Source organism: Chiroxiphia lanceolata, chromosome 9, assembly GCF_009829145.1.
Source record: "Chiroxiphia lanceolata isolate bChiLan1 chromosome 9, bChiLan1.pri, whole genome shotgun sequence".
Taxonomy (NCBI): domain Eukaryota; kingdom Metazoa; phylum Chordata; class Aves; order Passeriformes; family Pipridae; genus Chiroxiphia; species Chiroxiphia lanceolata.
Window position 1 is genome coordinate 21328755 of NC_045645.1, and position 20826 is coordinate 21349580.

The window sequence follows — 20826 nt, forward strand, 5'->3', positions numbered from 1 at the left end:
TCTACATTTCACAGGCATTTGGGAATAATGTCTACAAATTCAACTGTTTATTTTTGAAATTTTAACTACAAGACTACCCTGACCATAAAAGAGAGTTAAAAGTGCATCTCTCAAAGGAATGAAAATTACATGTTTACACAGGAGAATGACAAAGTAAAAACCACAGAGAATAATCACAAACTACAGAGTTTAAACTAAAGTAACAAAGCCTCCAAAGTGAATCATATCTAATATGCAGATGAGTAAAATTAAGAATTAACAACATTAAATTACTCCTGTTAAAGGCACATTTGGGGTTCATGTAAGCTGCTGTGAAAATGAACGTCACAGAAAACCTGATTTTGCCTTACAGCAAAGACAAAGAATTATAAAAACAAATAAATATGCTATGAACACAATCGAAGGTTGGGGCACATATTGCCTTTGAACAGAAGAATTGCAACATGGCCTAGAATAAGTTTTAGAAATTGTGAATAAAAGTTGACTGAATAAATTACAAAGTTAATTAAAAACTATTTCACAGTAATCAAAAGGTCAAAAGGGAAAAAACACTCCTTTACAAAGTGTTACTGTTGCAGGGGAGTTGTGGTTTCCACACCAGACCAGAACCTGCCTTTGCACACCTGCAAGAACTCCAGTGCAGGGTTGCAAGGACTGCTAAGCCACAGGAGACAAGACAGTATGATAAATTAACTGAAAATTCAGTAGCTGGCAAAATGATCTAACAGACGGGTGGACATTAATTGGCAAAATCACGGGAAAAGAGGCTTAATGCTAAAAACAAAGGGGGGCAAGTCTGGTGAACTGAATATCCCTTTCTTGTTTTAACATGTTACTTCCCAGCACACAAAAAAATCTTTTGCAAACTATTCCACCCACACAGACCATTTTCCTTAGAGGGATTCTCACTTATCTAGAATAATCAAACCCAGCAGAGGTACAGCTTACTCTTCACAGATAATTATGGTTGCTTCAAAATAACACAAAAAGCCAAGCTGTACAAAGGAAACTATGAATTTTAGGTGAGTAACTAGCAAATATTATTCCCAAAATGTACTGCCAAATCACATTTTACAGTTATCAATATGAACACAAACAAAAGCAAGATTTATAAATTAAGAGGAATAGAAAACCTTTTTCAGGAACTGATGTGAAGACTTGGAGGGCATGGGCATGGTGACACACGATGACACCCACAGACACTGAGGAAGCCAGAGGAGTGTTTACGAGAATATGCACACAGAAAAGGACAGAGAAAGGAACTATATGACTAGAGACAACAAAAGACTACTAATAATTTTCACTGCTCTTAGCAGGGGGGTGGTTTGGCACTGCAGAAAGAGCAAACTAACAAGCTAGGAAGTCAACAGACAGATCTCTATCAGAAACCGAACACTGGATAATCTGGTAAGAAGAAAATGGTCATCAATACAACAGCTGTCAGCATCTCACCAGACACACACTGCGTTCTCCAGAACTAAGTGACAAAGTGTGGCCACACTGGCATCACAAAAACGGGAAAGGTAATGGGCAGAGATCACTATTTTATTTCAAAATAACACAATTAAGAACTTAAAACCATTAAGCACACCAGTCTTTAGTTAAGATTAAAATACAGACATAACTTCCACAGAAGAAAAGGTAATGTTCACCTACTGACCACTTTTACTAAACCGAAGCTTAAGACAGCACTCAGTCAAGAAACAGAACTGTGCCTACTGAGAGGTGTGTTTCTCACAGTTATGGTTTCCTTAAAGAATTCTGAGAAAATGTCCAGAATACTCACACCAGTAATCACACATGAAACTACCACTTGTGGGCAACACACTATTTCAATATCACATAGATGTAAATGTCTTTGCTCCAACATAAAGTGAGGAAAAGAAAGCTTCTCCTTCCACACAAAGTTTCCGTTGTTTGGTTCCGAGCCACTGCAGGAACAATTAAGTGTCCCCAAATTTCAAGGTCCATGTGCATGGTTGCTGTTACGTATGGGCTGAGTTGTCAGACAAATGATCAGAATTTCAATAGTCATTCATCAAAACAAAATTAAATCCAGAAAAATGTCTGATTTTCAAACTCACAAAGAAAAGACTCAGGAGGTTTTCAGAACAGTGCTAGTTTGAAGCCCTGTACAGTTGCATGAAGGAGTCTATAATATAGTGCAATTCTGAACTCCAAAATTACTATGTACCATACACATTAAAGGCCATAACATTCAATTTAATGCTTTTCATGTGCTTTTTTTGCCTTGTTCTCTTCCTTTCAGCAGAACTTTAATCCCTTTTACCCTTTTAACACTAAATGATTGCCCAGTTTTCTTCCACAGCAAGGACTCTGACCGATGCTCCAGTACCTTTAAATGAGGCTTAACTGGATCTTATTTTAAGTGCAAAAGTAGCACTTCTTGCTTGTACAAAGTTCAAAACAACAGGGTTTCCATGCCTGGCTCTGCTCCGTGATAAACAACTGCACAAAGGGCTGCAGAGCCTTTGCACACACTATTACTTGGAACAGTCAGCAAAAAACAGATGCTGAGTAAAGAGTAGCATTGACACATGAAAAAAGAAATGTTTCTACAACGTCACATTCCTGCACACTGAAAACTTAGTAACTGTAACTCTCCTGCAGGGAACCTAACACTGAGAGCTGTTAGCAAGAGACTTCCAGATGTAAAAGGAAGCCTCACTGCACCCACCTCAGTACCGCTCCTTTGCACTCCCTAACACCATCAGACAGAGATTAAGCAAGTTTTTAGAAGTCACATCAAAGTCTCGCTCACTTCAAGAAGATACGAACATCCAAGTTTGTTTTTCAGTACATAGTCAGTTTATGCAAAATACAACATGAAATTCAAATCTATGGCCCTGAAAGAGGAAGCACACCTCAGCTCACACCCAGGTGAGTGGCTCTGCTCCTCATTCATGTTTCAGGCACTGCTCACACTACATATTAACTCTCTACTTCATTAATTACTCTAAGTGCATTTTTTTCAGCTTATTATTTATTATTGTTTCACTTGACTTACTGTTGTAGGTCAGAGTCTCCAATTTATATAAGGACTTTAATACCCCCTGCCAAAACACTATTTTGTAATTTCCTGCAGCCATACTCTTCAGAAAATCACATCAGATGTTCCTGTGCCTGCTTACAGCAGTAGTACACTAGAGGGACTATTTTACTTCTTCCTATAGCAGTGGTGTGTCTGAGCTTAAAATGTGTCTTTATATTTTGGTGGTGTCCCTTTTTAATCTTGTTTCTTTAAAGAAGAACTTGCAAATCATGCAGTTAAAAAAAACAGATGAAGTACATTTTAAAAGTACTTTTCCACTTTTAGAAGAAACGGAAGTAAATCATTTTGCAACCCACTGTCTCCCCAAACAGGCAACATTTCCTTGCTTCTGACAGCTGCTGTAAGGACTAGGCCCATATTTGTATTTCTGATGTTTACTTCAACTCAAAATATTATGTGATCAACAAATGTTGATGGCAACAGTTTCACAGATTATGCCAGTAAAACCTAGAAAGACTTACTTGTGGTTAGATTATCAAAGCAGTTGCTTCTATGTAGGCACTTAAATCAGGATGTGTTTTTTAGACATGGTAAAAGTCACCAAGAATTCACAACTGTATTATGCATCAAGTAGTTTTTCAAAGTCTGGGCATCTAGCTTAGTAGTTGAACATTGCAACTTGTTGAAAACTTAGCTTTACTCCCTCCCTTGAAGTGAATTTATTTAGCAGACACGTGGAAACATACTAGCATAACATAAAGCAGTTATCTACCAACAAAAAATGTTTCCAATACCAACCTACTTTTTGACACATTCGGATGGGTTTCTTCATAAACAGGTCTTATTTTACTTCATCAAATTTTGGAAGAAGAAAAATCTTCAACTATACAGGAAAATTAATCCTTCGGAGGAGCTGATAAGCTCCTTGGCCATGGTCTGTCTCCATTCCAGCCTCTGGGTTGGAAGAGCACTCTTATGTTCAAGAAAACTTTAAATCTGTAATTACATGTCTAATATAGCCCCTTATCAACAGACTTTGAAATAGTTCTGGTTGGTTGGCTGACTTTGAGTTATAATGAAGTGTAGCAGTGTAAGTAGATTATAAAAATACCTGGTTTACATGTAGTTGTTACTACTCTTAAGCTAACTCTAGCCATGAAGAGAGCCTGATGGCTGCATAACACTGGTTCAGATACCTACCTTCTCAAAGGAAACTACAGAGTTGCTATTTGCTTTTTCAGAGAAGTGAGCACACCTGTAATTTGTTACCCAGAAGGAAGGATGCTTTACTCCCCATGCTTGACAAAATCTTAGCACCATTCACTTGTGCATGCAGTATCAGTGTAAGTAACCACTGTCATTTCAAGAATCAATTTCTTCAAAAGCCTGTAAAAAAGGCATTTGCTCATTTAATAAAGGATATGTTGTCATACGAGAAAAATACTACATAAGCTTCCAAATGGTTTCCAAGTAAAATTTATCAGCAAGACAACCATGAATATAAAATGCTTACACATACTTTAGATTACTTATCAGGGCTATGTTACATTTTCTGGGTTTTTGTCTTCCTTTTATAACTTGAAACCTTTGATTGAAAGAAGGGCATATTGGGTTTGGCATGAAAAATATAAAAGGGTTTCATTTCACAGGAGAAATTCACCATTTTAGAGACTCAAATTAGGATTATTGAAAGGTAGGAAGTCTTGAGATGTGTACATGCACATATTAATTATCTGGATATGTGCATACACTTGGCAGATTATGAAAATCAAGGCTAATGCAAATACAACTCCCATGTTCCTACACAACACAAAATAATATATGTTCTGCATCACAAGGGTAGGGCTCTTATGAGGTCAATTTTCAGTGCCACATATCCTGGACACTTTAAAGCCAGAACTGCTAGTCGTGCCCACATGCTCAGTGAGTTTCCATTAAGCTGTTTTCACTCACACATCAGATTGGTGAGGAGGAGGAGAAAGAGAAATCATCATTTTATGTCTCTGTCACTCAGAGATAAGAAAATTGCTATACATATTCTCAAATTACTTATATTAAGGAAGAAGGTTTATCATTTGCTACTGTGGAGTTTACCAGGCTCTGGACAGCCCTGGATAAATACTCCATTTGGAGGGGAGGAAAGGGGGAGGCGGGGAAGACATATTAATATATATTAATATTTTACACTAATTCATCACTAACTTTCAAACCAAAAGACCTCTAAGAACTGCTAAATTTACATTTGACTTGGTTAACAGATGTTAAAAAAAAAAAGGAGATGTAGCTAGACAACTCCAGGGTGATTACACAGCTGCTGATCTAATGAGCATATTATTCCAAGTAAAGTATGTTTGTAAGTTAAATTGAACGTTTTCTCTCCATCTGCCTTGTTCAGGTACTGTGTTAGTAGTCTGTTTTGGTTCAGGTTAGTTTTAATCAAACCACAAGCCTCTAGGGAAGGAGAAAGGATGAGGGCTTTTCCAAAAGGCAAAACAAATGAAAACTCGTGAAAAAGAAAAGAAAGAAAGGGGGGAAGAAAGAAGGGGGGGGAAAAGGGGGAGGGGGAGAGGAGAAGAGACAAATAAAAAAAAAAAAAAAAAAAAAGGAAGAAAAAACATGACCTAAAAGCAAACCTTCATCTTCCATACTGGCACCTCTAACAGGCCCTTAAAAACAAAAAGCAAATTTGAAATACCAGCTGTGCAAATACACCTTTACTAAATACTGTGATAGCATGCATTGAAGAATTGAAGTCATACAGACACAACAATGTGAAAGACAATTTACACCAACTGGCACCTGTACCAACATCTTCTTAGGAACTCGGCAGACTGCAGACCTCTAGCAGGTAGACATGTAATAGTCTGGGTCTCATTAAACAAATACCGATTTTCATCTCATTGAAATAATCAAATCCAAGCTTCAGGTGTAGAGCACTGATAGGTGTAACCCAAAGGAAAGCTAGATTTACTTTCAGATTTACAACAGATTTACTTTCCACCAGCATAATCGCCAGCTGTGGGATGTTGCCTGTTTTCCCACCGACACTACCTTCAGCTACCCTGATTCTGGCCTCTCTCGTTCCATGTCCATTCTTCCATTTCCACTGGGCTACATCCTCAGGAAACACATCTGAGGACTACTTCATCCCTCTTTCCCATCAAGGTTTAGCGCTGGCATAATAGCAGTAAGGAAAACAGACCAACTGTCCCATGGTAGAGAAATGCACGACCCCGAGCCAAGTCTGTGTGACTGACAGCAGCCTGCCAGCAACTCTGGAAAAAAAGGTTTGCAACCAGGTGCCAAATGCTTTCATGCAGAAGCAGCAAGGGTAAGACTGCTGTAAAAGCTGGTTTTGGCAGTCATGCGCATTTCCTCTGAGCACTGAGCCCCAGCTCCCAGCTACGAGAGGAGAGCTCAGAGGTGCTGCTGGCTCCAGGCATGCCGACCTTCATACCATACACGCATTGCCCTAGGGAAGCCTCCTCCAGTACCCATTTTCTCCAGTGCCTCCACAGTGTCTTCACAACAAAGTGGCAGGAAAGCTTTTCCAGAGGAAAAAAAACAAAACAAAACAAAAAACTAGCCAAGACAAAAAAACCTCCTGGGTGTTGCCTCCTTCTGTTGTAGATAAGCTAACTACAGAGATGCAAACTGCTGGGGCTTCAAAAGCCCTGGGGAATCAACAATTATAGAAGATGCAATGTTTTCTCCAAAGCCTTGTAAGAACCAGAGGTGAGGAGGGCAACTGAGCACCAGGAAAGCAGGCACAGACAGAGAGACAGGAGAACACAATTTTTAAAAACCGCCCTGGAAGATATGAGAACAGATGACCTGATATCCGAAAGGACAAGTTAAGGGCAAGCATATTACCTCTTTTAGTAAAAATGGAACATCTGATATTAAGTTAGAAATATCCAAAATGAAGTTCTGTTGTTTTCTTTTCACATCTCTAAATTAGACCAAGCAACACTTGATGCCACATGTTTACATTACAGATGTAAAGTATGCATAGCATTTTTCTCTAGGTCAGTAGTTAAAAACATAAATGTTGTTTCCAACAATAGCAAAGGGCTGCTTGGACCCCTCACTAACCAAAGTCCTCCTTCCCCTTTTGCACACACTTTTTAACATTTTATCCCTTTTATCAGGGGTGATAAGTCTGATCATGCAAACTCCTGAACTAGAAAAGTGGGACTGGCTGACATAAGTAACTGCACACATGAATCCTAAACATTAAAGGAGGAGAAACAAAACCAAATGCTCTCCAGGAATCCATAAAACTCAATGCTATGTTATTAGGACCATAATGAGCAAGTCTTCAATAATCAATATTCAATTATGGACACAAATGTATGCACATTAAACACAAATCATGCTTCAAATCCCATTCTTTTCCAAGTTTGAGGTCAGTGATGAGGCTACAGTTGCTAATCCAAAATTATGAAAGATTCCCTTGACAGTTTTGCTCTTACAAGGATCTGAAAAAGTCCAAATTGCACAAGCAGCACAGTCCTGCTTATCTCTTGGTTAATTTTGTCCAAATGGCCCAGAGACTCCCCAAAGCAGGCACGAGGGGAGGGAGTTCTAGCAGCTGCTTCCTGTCTGCAGCTCGTGGTTTTGATTCTATGAATACCTTCCAGCCCTCACCATGCCTTCAGCGGGGTTAAATTTGGGGTTGGTTTTTCTGCTGTTTTGTTGTTATTTTTTTTCCCTTTTTAAGATCTTGCTTAAAGAATGACAACCTTACTTTAAGTACTACTGTGTTATGTATGAACAGAGCACTTGAACACTGTAACTAACAGCATGAGTGCAAGCTGCCTTGGAGCATACTACCCCTGTAGAGACGGAGACTGAATAGGATAGTGTAGGATAACCTATACTTAGAAATACCATCTTCAAACTGTATTCAGCTTTGATCAAGTGTTTGTTTTCAGTGTTTTCTGAGCATTCTTATTGATGATACCATGATTTTTTTACCATATTTTATATGGGTCAAAACAGTAGTCAATCATGGAAAAAACAGTTTTTTCTTGCATTTTAAACAGGATATTTTAATACAATCTCTTTTTTTTCCTAAATGTAAGCATTCTTTTTAAAATCCCTAATGACTGAACAGTGAATTATCAATGATTATCAGGTGTTGAACAGCTTTTTTTAAATAGGAATGGACGTATATCAGTGCTGTATGTTCTCTAAAGTTACATTTCTTTTGCCACTGCCCTTTAACAGACTTCAGAAGACTGTTTTTACACGTTTTGAAAAGAGCAAGCAAATTGTCTAAACTGCAATCACCAGTTTATACACTATCTATACACATTGTGCGTGTTCTTGACCTTGGATGTTTGAAATTGGCATACAAATGTTTTAGAAGGAAATTAGTGCTTTCATATTCATTATTGATTGCACCTCCAATACTGTTTTGGATATGCATCCTGCAGTTTAAGTGACATGTGGTTTCCTCACTCCCACTGTGTTATTTCACTTCAATATTTAAACAGATTCCTTGTCAATTTTGATCCTAGTAAGAAGGATATTCAGAGGCGGCTGTGCAATGGAGCTTTTCTTCCTCTCTTCTGCTAAAAGCAGAGGAAGATCTTTCTCTTCCTGTCTTGAGTGAACCAGTCACTGCCACGCTTCTCCCTTTTCTGAATTTAATTTAACCATTGACTATATAAATCCAATTAGCATTGGTTTTGCTGAACAGTACCGAGTCCCACTTGAATCATGAACTGAATTTACTCCAGTACACAATCTCTGAAGATAGGAATATTTATGAGGCGTAAACACACATTGTCTGTCCCCTTATTCTCTTCAAGAAAAAAAATTGCCCTGCTGTAGTGGGCATTGCAAAAGGAAGTGAGCTGTTCTCTTTGATGCAATTACCCTCCAACTCTGAACTCAGAGAGGCTCACAAAAGCCCACAACTATCTTTCAGGTCTCACACTCTCAGAGATCTCTCTACTCCACCAGAAGAGACAAGGATCAGACTGACTGAACAGCATTGCACTTGCCTTCAACACTACAAAAGGATATGCAGTAAACTGGATGGCATAACTCTGACATTCCACTGTCTTCCACTCATTTAAAAAATTAACAGCTTTGATACAAAATTTAAAAAAAAAAAAAAAAAAAATCAAACTTGAGGAGACATTCTACAATGAAAATGGCCATATTATCAGCTTCTATTACAGAAACCTGATAAGCACAGTGGTTTGGTTTTCTCCCTAATCATCTGTTCATTTAGACAAAAAAAACATAACTATGCTTACAGTAGTGAAAGAAAATATGAAGAAATAGTTACATTCCCATCATGTTTGTACCCAATTCTCCTTGAGCTGGATCCTTATACTGAAAATTACAAAATGAATGAGAGAAACTAACTTGCTATTTTTATTTGAGACTGCTTAACTATTTTCCTGCTTTATTGCCTTGAACATGCAGTAGTTTTCAGGTTGTGTAATATCTGTGTATTTATCTTTCCCCTCAGAAAGATTACTACACTTCCAAAATGCCACTGCAGAACTGCACAAGCAAGAGAGAGTGGGATTCCTCTGTATTTTTAAAAATGTTGTTCTTTCGCTTTCATTTGTCTAATGGTTGAAAAGAAAATTTTGAGTTCTTAAAATATGTGAATGGGGATAATACTATGTATTTTAGATAATAGATACTGTAATAAATAAGAGCAAACCACAGATACCTATCACTAGCCATACAGTTATATCTACTATTAAGATGTCACTTGGGATTTCACCCACATTATTGACTTCAGGAAGTTCTGTCCTCTGCCTTGTGCTCTTTACCCACTTATTTCTGCTCTGCAGTTCAGTTTGCTGCTGTCTGAGCTGTTCTAACCCAACTGTAAGCATGGTCATGTCATAATGATATGGAGAGAGAGGGAGGAACCAATTTCTTAAAATGTTATTCTGAAGGGGAGGTGAGCTCCTCTGTTATTTCCCACCTCTGCCACATCAAGAGGTATGACAGAAGCAGCAAAGGAGAGGCAGTAACTTCTGACATTAAGATTGCTTCTTAGGGCACATAGGACTGTACCTCCCTTTTACTCTATAGGGCCTACAGGCATTTCCAAATCTTTGTTGTGGAATTGTGCTTAAAAATATTTGTAAAAGAGGACAGAACTGAAGGCATCCCAGACTGGTAACAGGTCATAAAATTTCATCTAAGGACAACTTCAGTCCTAACTGTTCATCATAAAAACACCAGTAGCACATAAAAGAGTCCAATGAAACCCTTGACACAAATTTAATTGGGCATTTCAGTCCAATACAGTGAGATCAAACCACACACGATATCTTAAGTGTTTTTTAGTTCCACTACAGTCAATCGCAGCAGTGGCCTACACTGAACAAATGCAACAGCAACTGCAGGCCAGCAGGTGCACCTGGATAACACACCATGCTGTGCTTTATGAACAACAGGCCCCCACGTCTTTTGCAGTTAATGCACAAAGTCATTTTGGGGAGATAATGCTGGGAAAAAAATACATTGCAACCAACCAACTTTGTGTAAGTGCTCTGGTTTTACTTGACATACAACATCAAAGATAAACCTCAAAGGATACCAATATTCTCCTGGCAGTTTGTCACAGGTATTATGGTCGCAGTGAAAGGCAATATTTCTGTTAAAGAGCATTAAAATTTCACAGGTCAAATGTCTATGTGGGGGAATTTCAAACTGAAAGTTGTAGTTTATACGTAACCTGAGTTACATCTCTACCTTTTTTTTATATATCAAACGTCAGATCTAAAACCGAGATTGGTTAAAATGTACACAGGATGAAGAATGTTAAAGTGAGAAAAACAGCCTTAATGGTGAAATTTCAAAAAAGCTATTCTGCATTACAGCTTGTCATTTTATGCCACATTACCTGTAATGCTCCTTAAAATTGTGACCCTCAATATATCTCCCTTTTTACTTGGCAAGCACTAATTTTACTGCTTACAGGTATTTCCAACAGCACAGAAATTCCCTTACTGCACTCATACCAAAAATAGTAAGGATGAGACAGCATTAAAACCAGTGAAATAAAGCAATGCTTAACTGAGACAGATGCATGAAATGGAATCTTCAGACAAGAGTCAAGTCAGAGGATTTGGAGAGATTGAAGTTTTGGGAAATATGAGAGATGTAAGGAGTAAGATGTGAGAAAGTTGAAGGAAGGTGAGGTAATGGAGGAAGAGGAAAAATCTCATTCAAAGACATCGATGTTGTCAGCTTCTGAAAGGGTTTGAGATTACAAAAACATTACCTCAAAATAGAAAACAAGATAAGAAAACGGAAAGCAAATCTGAAAAGTAAATGAAATATAAAATGAGAACAAAGAAAGTGGTGATTTGTTTCTAAAAAGATGATCCAGGTTTTCCACAAAAAGGAACAAAACCATTAACATAATAAACCTCCTCTGTTAGCTGCATTAATGCTGTTAGCTTGTTGCTGTAGCTGAGGTACCTACAGCATGCAGAGCACACACAAGGTAGATTCTGTGAGCTATGTGGATCAGCTCAGTACAAGGCACAGCATTTGTTCTAAAACTAGATTTAACTTTTGCAAATTTTAATTACTATAGTTCAAGAATAATACAGCCATTAAAAAACACTCCTTTACAACATTTTTTATTATCACTTGCACTGTAGACTATGGAGAAAAGCCCTTAAGGCCTACATACAACAAATGATAACTACTGATTTTATACTAAGATGAAGGTCTAGTTCTCAGTCAAAATTAAGTGTCACATATGTAACAAACAGGCCAGGCTACTGTAGTACAAGTTTTATTTTTCAGTGGATCTTTGATTACTGTTGTAGTTAGGTTTCCCATGTCTGTGACACTCAGAACATGCACCACATGGTCTCCAGCTTCAGAACAACTCCTACTACAACTTATTAAAATCCAACAGAACATCAAGGAAAAAGGGCTTCTGACAGGATTCACTGTCTTGCTAGTTCAGGGCTCCTCTGTCTGAGGAGCTTCACAGAAAGGGCATTTTTTTTTCCCTTAAGACTTCAGTCTGCCAAGTGAACTAACATGGATCAATTTAAAGGCATCATAAGTTCTGAGGCACTGTCAGATGGATTATTTCCTACTGAACACCTTTGATACAGCGGCACCAAGTCACAACACGAGTTTGAGAATGCTGACTGCTTTTGACATTTTACCTCACATTATCAAATTCATACCTCAATTCCCCTGCATACCCAGAGCTCTGCACTTACAAACAAGCAAGGACACAGTAGTTACTCTGATACCATACCTACTGGAATGACCAATTTCCCTGCCTGAGCAACTTGTTTTCAGTGTGCACACAAACAGCAGAACAAGATCTAATATTGATAAGTATAGATTCCTAGCTTCATATTAGAGGACTGAAAATTTTTTCAAGTAATCTTCTAACTTAGAGCCTGCATAGAAAGCAGGTCAGTTTCCCCATGAGCTTACATTATTTTTACTTGGCGAAAGGAATACTTTCTCTCACAAGCTTGTGAAAACAACTGCCTCTAAACCAGCACCTGTATTCATCTTCACTTTCCATTTCTGGGAAATGACTCAGAAAATAACAGCTTTTTGGCTTTTCATTCTCAACAAAGTAATGCAATAAAGCATCTTTCATGACTCCCAGAAAAATATCTAAGGAGAAAAAACTAACTCTTATTCACTCTCCTCAGACACATCTTTTCTTTTAGTCATAACCAGAAACATCCTGACTACATTCCCTGGTGGTTTACTTGCACATACTCCATCTACGTCAACAGCAGGAGATGAACCCTGCCTTTTAGCATCAAACTGTCTATTATTAGGCACGAGTGTGCAAATTAAACAAACCAATGCCGCAGCATCCAAATTAGCTTCTACAGCAAATATCACTATTTGTCCCCCCCTGAACCAGGCAGAGATTTGGAACCATAACACCCATACACTTGACAAGACCTTTCTCTGTGCCCCTTGGCACTGCCCAGACGCTTGCTAGTGGACAGAACAGCAACAAGAGCAGCAGAGCACGGTAGCCCTTGCTGACAGGACCTGCTACAGCAGAACACACACCAGCAGCCCCAGTGAAAAAAGCCAGGGTGGTCATAACTTAAGGGTCTGAACAGCCAAGCTGTAGCCTCCTCCATGCAAAGGGGGAATATAAGTAACTCGAGTCACAACGGCCTTGCAGTCTGACTTCACACCAAAGTGTTTCACTCCCAGAAGTTGGTACATCTGTAACACTCTCAGGGGGAGGGAGGGTGCATGGCTTTTTTCCTTTTTATGCCTCAGACAACTCAGGCTGCCAGCACTGCTTGGAGTCTCTGCTGCTGCAAACACACACAAGCAGAAATGCACCATAAAAGCACAAACACACCGCAGAGCACACTACACTTCCCCGCCTTGCACAGCGCATCCGGGTCAGCCCAGAGCTGTGCATTGGCACAAGACTCTTGCTACTTTCTATGTAGCATTGTCCCTATAAAGATCTTGATCAGCTCTTGGAGTTCATAATCCAAGCTTCTAAAAAGTGCTAACGCTCAAGTACTTTTTATTGGCTTCTTTTCTATGACACAAGTATTGTTTTCTGTATTCAAACACCACTAGCAGTTTTCAGTCACATTTGTGAGTACTGATTTGATTAGAAATCAAAAGCTAAACCCTCCTCTCAGATTCAGTGCTCTACTATAGAGTGTCAAATGAGGAATCAGTTAATTTCATCTTGTAATTTGATAAATTAACTTTGAGAAATTCAGGAAAAGTGAATGTGGTACTGGTCTGACTTCCCGAGACATCACAGCAGTTCATATATGCCTACATTGACTGCTGTTTAATGTCAATTTCCTTTAAAACTAAGAGAAGGAAATAAGGTTCTAAATAAATATACAGCTAAATTAAAACCTCCGTTTGAGTATTTCCAAATAAATGACATTATCTTATTGTTCATAAATTTTAAAATAATTTTATTGAACAATTTGTGTCAAAATTTTAAGTTCCTTCTTTGCAACTTCATTTCTGGAGTACTGGGTCAGGGGTTTTTTCAGTATAGACAAAGGAAATAAAACTTTATCAGAATATCAGTGCTAAGAACTCTTTTTCCTTTTCTGAGTTTTGCTGGTGCAAGACAACATCAAAGACTAGTCTCGCTGTACTGTTAAATGTATAAAACCATGCTCTGAATCAGATAGAGGAGGAAGCAAACAAAACCAAACTTGAATATTTCTTTCTTTAGAGGTCAAAAATGAAGGAAGATACCCTCATATTCAAGTTCAAGAGGAAGAAAAGCTGAATTGCAGGAATTCCAATAGAGCTATAGTTCCCTTCTTATGCGTAGCAAGTACTTATCTGCTACACAGAAAAATCTGAAGACATATTTAAATAAGCACAGGAACAACACGACCACTCTCCTAGTAAAAATCAAGAGACAAAACAACACTGCAGAAACAAATCTGAAATGCATAAATGGAAAAGGCCCAAAAAGCACTGCAGGGAGGGGGACATACACCAGACTGCAAGACAAAGTGGTGAGAAAGGCAAAGAATAAAGGCCACAAAGGAGACAAGGCAGTGATGAAGAGTAAAGAGTAACTAACCAAAGAAAACAAGTTTAAACATTAGGTGATGGAAGCATAATTAATTAAGTAGAAATGATCATACAGATTACATTCTTTAGGTGTAAAGCTAGAGCAAGGGTGAACACAGGCCAGCACCAAAAGCGAAGCACAGAGGAAGGAAACTGGGAGTTCTGCTGTGCAAAGCCCACGGCCCATGGTCAGAGCACTCTGCTACTTGGTATGATTATTGCTTTGTTAATGTCAAGTCTGAAAGTAGCACCTTTCCCCAGTGTTTAGCAGACTATTCAAGGCACAAGTGGACTAGTCACTTCCACAACAGACAGAAGGAACTACCTAAAAGCCCCACAATTTGAATAGAAATGTTCTCATGCACTCCCATGTAACTCCACATTCAGCATGAGCATGGTTAATCTAATTAATAATACACACAAAGGCAAGATTCAAAATCGGTCTGGTTGTGACTCCTACAGATTCCAAATTCATGCCACCCATCTGTGGGTGGTAAATCTCCACAAAAAAAAAAAAAAAAAAAAAAAAAAAAACCACACCAAAATGTAAATGTGAATTACTCTTACAGAGTTCAAAATCAAAGTGCATGTTATGCTTAAGTTCCTAGTATTCAAGTTCTTTCCCTAAATTTTGCCTGATATAATCTTGATATCGTATTGCTAGATATGGGAACTCTTTCCTATGGTCTGAAAAAGAGATGAATTCATATTCCAATTTGTTTAATTTTATAAGGAAAATGTCTGTAACGTGAGACAGTAGTAAAATATTTATTTAAAATCATATGCCTGGTTTAGAATCTTCTTTTTTAATGACAAACCACATGCTAAAATGCGTTATTAATATTAATATAAATAAAAATATTTGTCCTAATTTAAAGCAACGTTGTACTAATTTGGCCAGGAAAAACCTGTTCATTTTCTAATAAGGTGCAATCACGCTTTCAACAAACACTTTTCGCCACAAAATACGGAACTGAGAAAAACCATCTTATATCCAGCCTATATCCAGCCTCCAAGCGAGCACATACAAAATGTATTCACCACTTTGAAAACGGTATGATGGCATTAAGACTCATAATGATGCTTGTTTCCCAAAGATCACAGACTGTATCCATCCACTACATAGAGTACTCAGTTTGTCTCAAATTTCTTTTTAGCTAGTTGAAAAGTTCTAAGGGAGGTTCTCCCCAAATCAAAACACACTAAAACTCGGTCTCAAAATAAACCCAAAACTACATCACTCACCAATATTTAGTAGACCAAATAAGTTCTAAGAGAGGTTGCCATATACACAAGTGCTTAAATCTCAACAGAAGTGTAAATATATATACATAAGTGTACACAGTACTTTTCAAACAAACTGGTGGTTAGCAAGAGATAAGACAAAAGCATAAGACATTGCAACAGCCAAGTAAATAATCTTAAAAATCTGCACAGCTATTCCTGGCTGGTCATTTGTTTCAAACAGCTATTTATTTCTTATTTATTGCCTGTCCAAGTGAGGAAAGCATTTGAAAGAGAACTTGTAGGTTTAAAAAAAAAAAAAAAAAAAAAATTAAGTCTCACTCCTTGTTCCTCGCTTTTGAAGGCAAGAATACATCGTATGAGATCCTTACACTGCATGCAAACTACATCCTCTTACCAGGACTTTGATAGTGATAATATTTAGACAAGTAGAGCCAACGTTTTGGACAAGGCTGCCACAAGCTTGGCACTGTTTCCTTTCCTCATGCCCTGTTTTATTCTCCAAGTCTTCTGTGAGGTGTTTCCTGATACCACCTCCCAGTTATCTCCCCAAGCCCAGAAGCAACTCCCCAGGTCTATTCAGGTACATCAGCCCGAGGGCATGCAGTTAAAAACACATAGTGCTGTACCTCAGAGCACTCAGGAAGATTAATCTATTTTTGTCTAGCACTGGAGGCAGGAAAAGCTACATTATGCCCTACTGAGTCACTACGAAATCAACAGCATCTCTTTAAACTGCACTGTGAGTTTTGGACTGCAGCTAACCCCAGTGAAGGCTGAAAGGGAATTTGTGTGACACTCCCCAATCCATCAGTGACCTACAGTCAATATTTTGTTCTACTCTCCTTCAAGGGCACAAGCAGTAAATCCTCCCTCAAGTAATTCACATATTTTTGTAAAAAATGGATTATCTGGTACACTGAAGTACTCGGCTAGTATCAATTAGCCACTGCATGAAGCACACATCGTGTGCTTGCACAATGTCTCTGTTGCATTTTTGCACAAATCAGTTCTACTTTAGAAACCTTCCAAACCTTTCAGCATCTTAAAGCTGACTTGGGAAATGAAATATACTTATGTGAACTAGCCCTCAATTGTTTTTTTGAAGTCATTCTGTAAAGTGTCCCTTACACATACACAGTTTCATTTGAAGATCTATATGCAACTTATTCAAACCTATATGCAACCCTAATTCGGGAATTTTATTATATTAAAATTTGCATGCAAAAATATTATCAGAATAGTACCTTTCAAAAAATTCAAATAATATACTTTTGTTGGCTCCTTCAGTATCAATACTACATTACTGCATGGTACAGTGTACCTACTACCTAAGAACTCTTTATGAGCTGCTCTTGAGATCTATGCTGCCATATTACAGTTTTAAACTGTAGCTGGTTGAAATCTAAGAACTTATTTACTTGTAGAGGTTAACAGTAGCTAAAATGTGCCATTTAATTTCACTTTTGCTAATAATTTTATTTGACAATACTTTTATTTCTTCTGTAATATTACTTTCTACTTGGCAATGTATTTAAAAACAGTTGTAAATAAAGACAGTTGCTAAGTTTATCAGCTAATACATTTGTCATAAAATTTTACACTGAATTATTTAGTTATGGAATAGTTATTTTGGAAGTTAAATACTCAGTATTCAATAACCAATGATGCACCTTCAAAATCTCATAAAGAAAGCCATGAAAATGCAAACAATCTGTTTAATAGAGCTTTTCCAAAAAAAAAAAAATCTCATTTCACGCAAAGTTAACAACATTCAAGATCCAAAACCTAAGATCCCACATTTATGCTATAACATGTTTCGACAAGAAAAAGCCACATCCCTAAATATGTTCAGTGTTTGCACAGAAAGATGCATTAGTTTTCCTAGCAAGATAGTCTTGCTAGGAACAAGATCACCTACAAACAATATAAGCTTTTCAGATTTATAGATAAATACCTTGGAATACACTCTTCTGACTTATTTTTCCATTACTAAACTATTCAAGCATCCATCCTTTCCAAAAGGATGTGCAGCTGTGCAGCTGACATTTATTCATAACACAACTACTGTGTCAGAATTAAGAACTGCAGAACACAATCCTTAATTAGCAAACACCTCTCTAGCCTTGTCACCAACATGTTAAGTGTAAGCCCTCTAACGCATTTTGTGAACATTTCTCATTAACTCACACCTTTTTATGAAATACTCAAATGGTGTTTTCTGCTGCAAACCATTCACTTCAGGTTTCACTTTCTACTGAAACTGGACAGAAAAAGTCGAGTGAATGAAATTACAACCAATCTAACTACCAAAGCATTCTTCAGGTTAAACAGACCCTGATTTTTGGATACTTACAAAGAAACAAAGAGCAACTATGGTTTCACTGTCTTTGAAAACAGGTTATTATTTGTGACTTTTCACTCAAGTACACTTTTGCTTTACACACAACTACCAACCACAAACAGCTGAATGCAGTCTCCCCCTTGCCTGCACGAACTGGGGGAACTCTAAGGACTGAGCAGAAAAATCATGGTCTGGCTTTTCCCCAGAACACGAACATCTCCCAGGTGTGGCCCCATGATGTCACTGGTACATTGTCTTTGAGAAAACTTACACATGCCTGACTCTCCAGAGGAAACCCCAAAACTGCCTAAGTGATGTAGTTTAAGATACATCTCTCTAGCTTGCAATTTGTGCCTCTCAGAGTTCAAGAGCAGCCCAAATCTCTCTGGTGGAGGTTTAGCACAGACACTATTCAATTACATTTTAAACTGATGATATCAAGAGAGATGGGGGAAGAGAGGCAGAGGGGAGAGGGTAGGGCTAAGAGCCATCTTGCAATACCAGAGAACTTTAGCAATTACACTTAGTAATTATTTAACTTTTTCATATTAGAAAGGAGCAATAAAAGTCATCAAATTTACTATTTTAAAACTAGGCATAATAATATATCAAGCCAATTGAACTCTTGCTGTCATCATTAATGCACACAACAAAGAGATATTTGGCAAGAAACATGGGGACTGATAAGTATTTCAGATTGTTCAGTTCATAGCATCATTTTCATTTGTTTGTGCTTCTTTGCCTCCTAATCTTTGATTTTTATCAAGATGCAGTCAGATAAGATTCAAAGTGAACTGCAGGGAACAGTAAGAAAAGCAGGTACTGCATCATACTGCTTGGGTCAGTCTCTTGCTCAGACAAAAGGCCAGGCACAGAGGAACTACAAGGAACATCAGGGAAGAACAGTTTAACAGTACCATAGTAATTAAGATAAGTTTCTTGTAATCAAAACTCTACAAGGATAAACCAATAAGGAATTTAATATTTTTTTATCTATGTCATGCATAAAATCATTTCCCATTTTAAAGGGGGTGCCCAGTTTAGTACTACTTTTGAATAAGCACCCTACTGTATCTCAAACACAGCCTTATATATATTTCAAGACAGACTTTTGGGGTTTTTTTGATCAAATATCTTCTCAGAATCTCTACTGTAGCTTTTAATAAAGTCTCAAGTCAACAACTAGAATGGAAGTATATCAAATGGGTTGATTTAGATAGGTCCAAAACCAGAAAATACACAACAGAAGAAAAATGGGTTGAGGCAGATAAAACCAGACAAGAGCAAAAAGGCCCAACAAACATAACAGATAAGACATATATTAAAGTGACAAATGAATACTTTTACAGTAAACATAGCCACCAACTACAGACCATGAAGATTCAGTCCTTAAATCCAAAGCAACGTTGTGGTGTATGCATTTTTCAATAATAACAGTAGACCCCATTTTGCATGATAATTAACTTGAGATGGCTGAGGGACAGGGGGGTGAAGGGATTGGGAGAGCCCTGCCAAGAAGGACTTGAGGGTGCTGGTGGATGAGGGGCTGGACATGAGCCAGGAATGCATGCTCACAGCCCAAAAAGCCAGTCATGTCCTGGGCTGCAAAAGAAGCATGGACAGAGAGTCAAGGGAGGTGATTCTGTCCCTCCACTCCACCTTCCTGAGATCCTGAGCACTGCATCCAGGTCTGGAATTCTCAACACAGCAGAGACATGGAACTGCTGGGAGAGCTCACTTCAGCCTTTCAGTACTTAGAGGGGATCTAAAAGAAAGATCAGGACAAACCTTCTAGCAGGGTCTGTTGTGACAGGACAAGGAGCAACTTTAGACTAAATAAAAGTTAAGAAATTTTTTACAGTGAGGGTGGTGCAGCACTGGCACAAGTTGTCCCAGGAAGGGGGTAAATGCCCTATCCCTGAACATATTCAAGGTCAGGATGGACAAGACACCACAAAACATGGTCTAGCAGATGATGTCCCTGCTCACTGCAGGGGAGGGTTAGACTAGATGACCTTTAAAGGTTCCTTCTAACACAAACTATTCTATGATTCTTAAGTGCATCAACACTGAAGCACCCTGTACAGCCTGTTGTCCCGTTACCTGAAAATCTGAACATACTGTACTAGTTCAACACATCAGACAAGAACACAGGCTGCCCTCGACCTGCTTACATTTAAATATGATAACCAAAACTGCTCTGTCACTTTGTCTCTTGCCATCATTTAATAGCAATAGTGGCTTACTTCTTAAGATACAAGAGTAGCCAAGTGTTCAAAACAACCCTGTAGAAAGACTATACTTGAGACCACGTGGCTTAATGAAATATTAGATTTGAATACATATGACTATGTTACAAGCAGACAGAAAGTGTAGTCCAGACCATTCATTCTGTCCCTAGAATTATTAATGTAAATTGCAAAAGGAGACAAAGCAAAGCCTGAACACGACTTGCAAGTGTTTTCTCATGGTTTTAACAATAATGTTCAGTCAACCATGTCAGAAGGCACTGTTCCAGAAAATTAGTATATAAATGAAGAACACAGATTTAGATCTGAAATGGAGAACACCTTAAAAACATACACACTCATAAAACAAGTTCTGAACTCAATGCAAAGTCCAGTCTGAGACTACCATGAGGTAAAATTAATTAAAA

General features: G+C 38.1%; 1 protein-coding gene across 2 annotated transcripts in view; it reads right to left on the reverse strand.

The window, feature by feature from the left end:
* Positions 1-20826, reverse strand: part of VAV3 (vav guanine nucleotide exchange factor 3) — a 156708-nt gene that overhangs the window by 101130 nt on the left and 34752 nt on the right. The window lies entirely within an intron of this gene.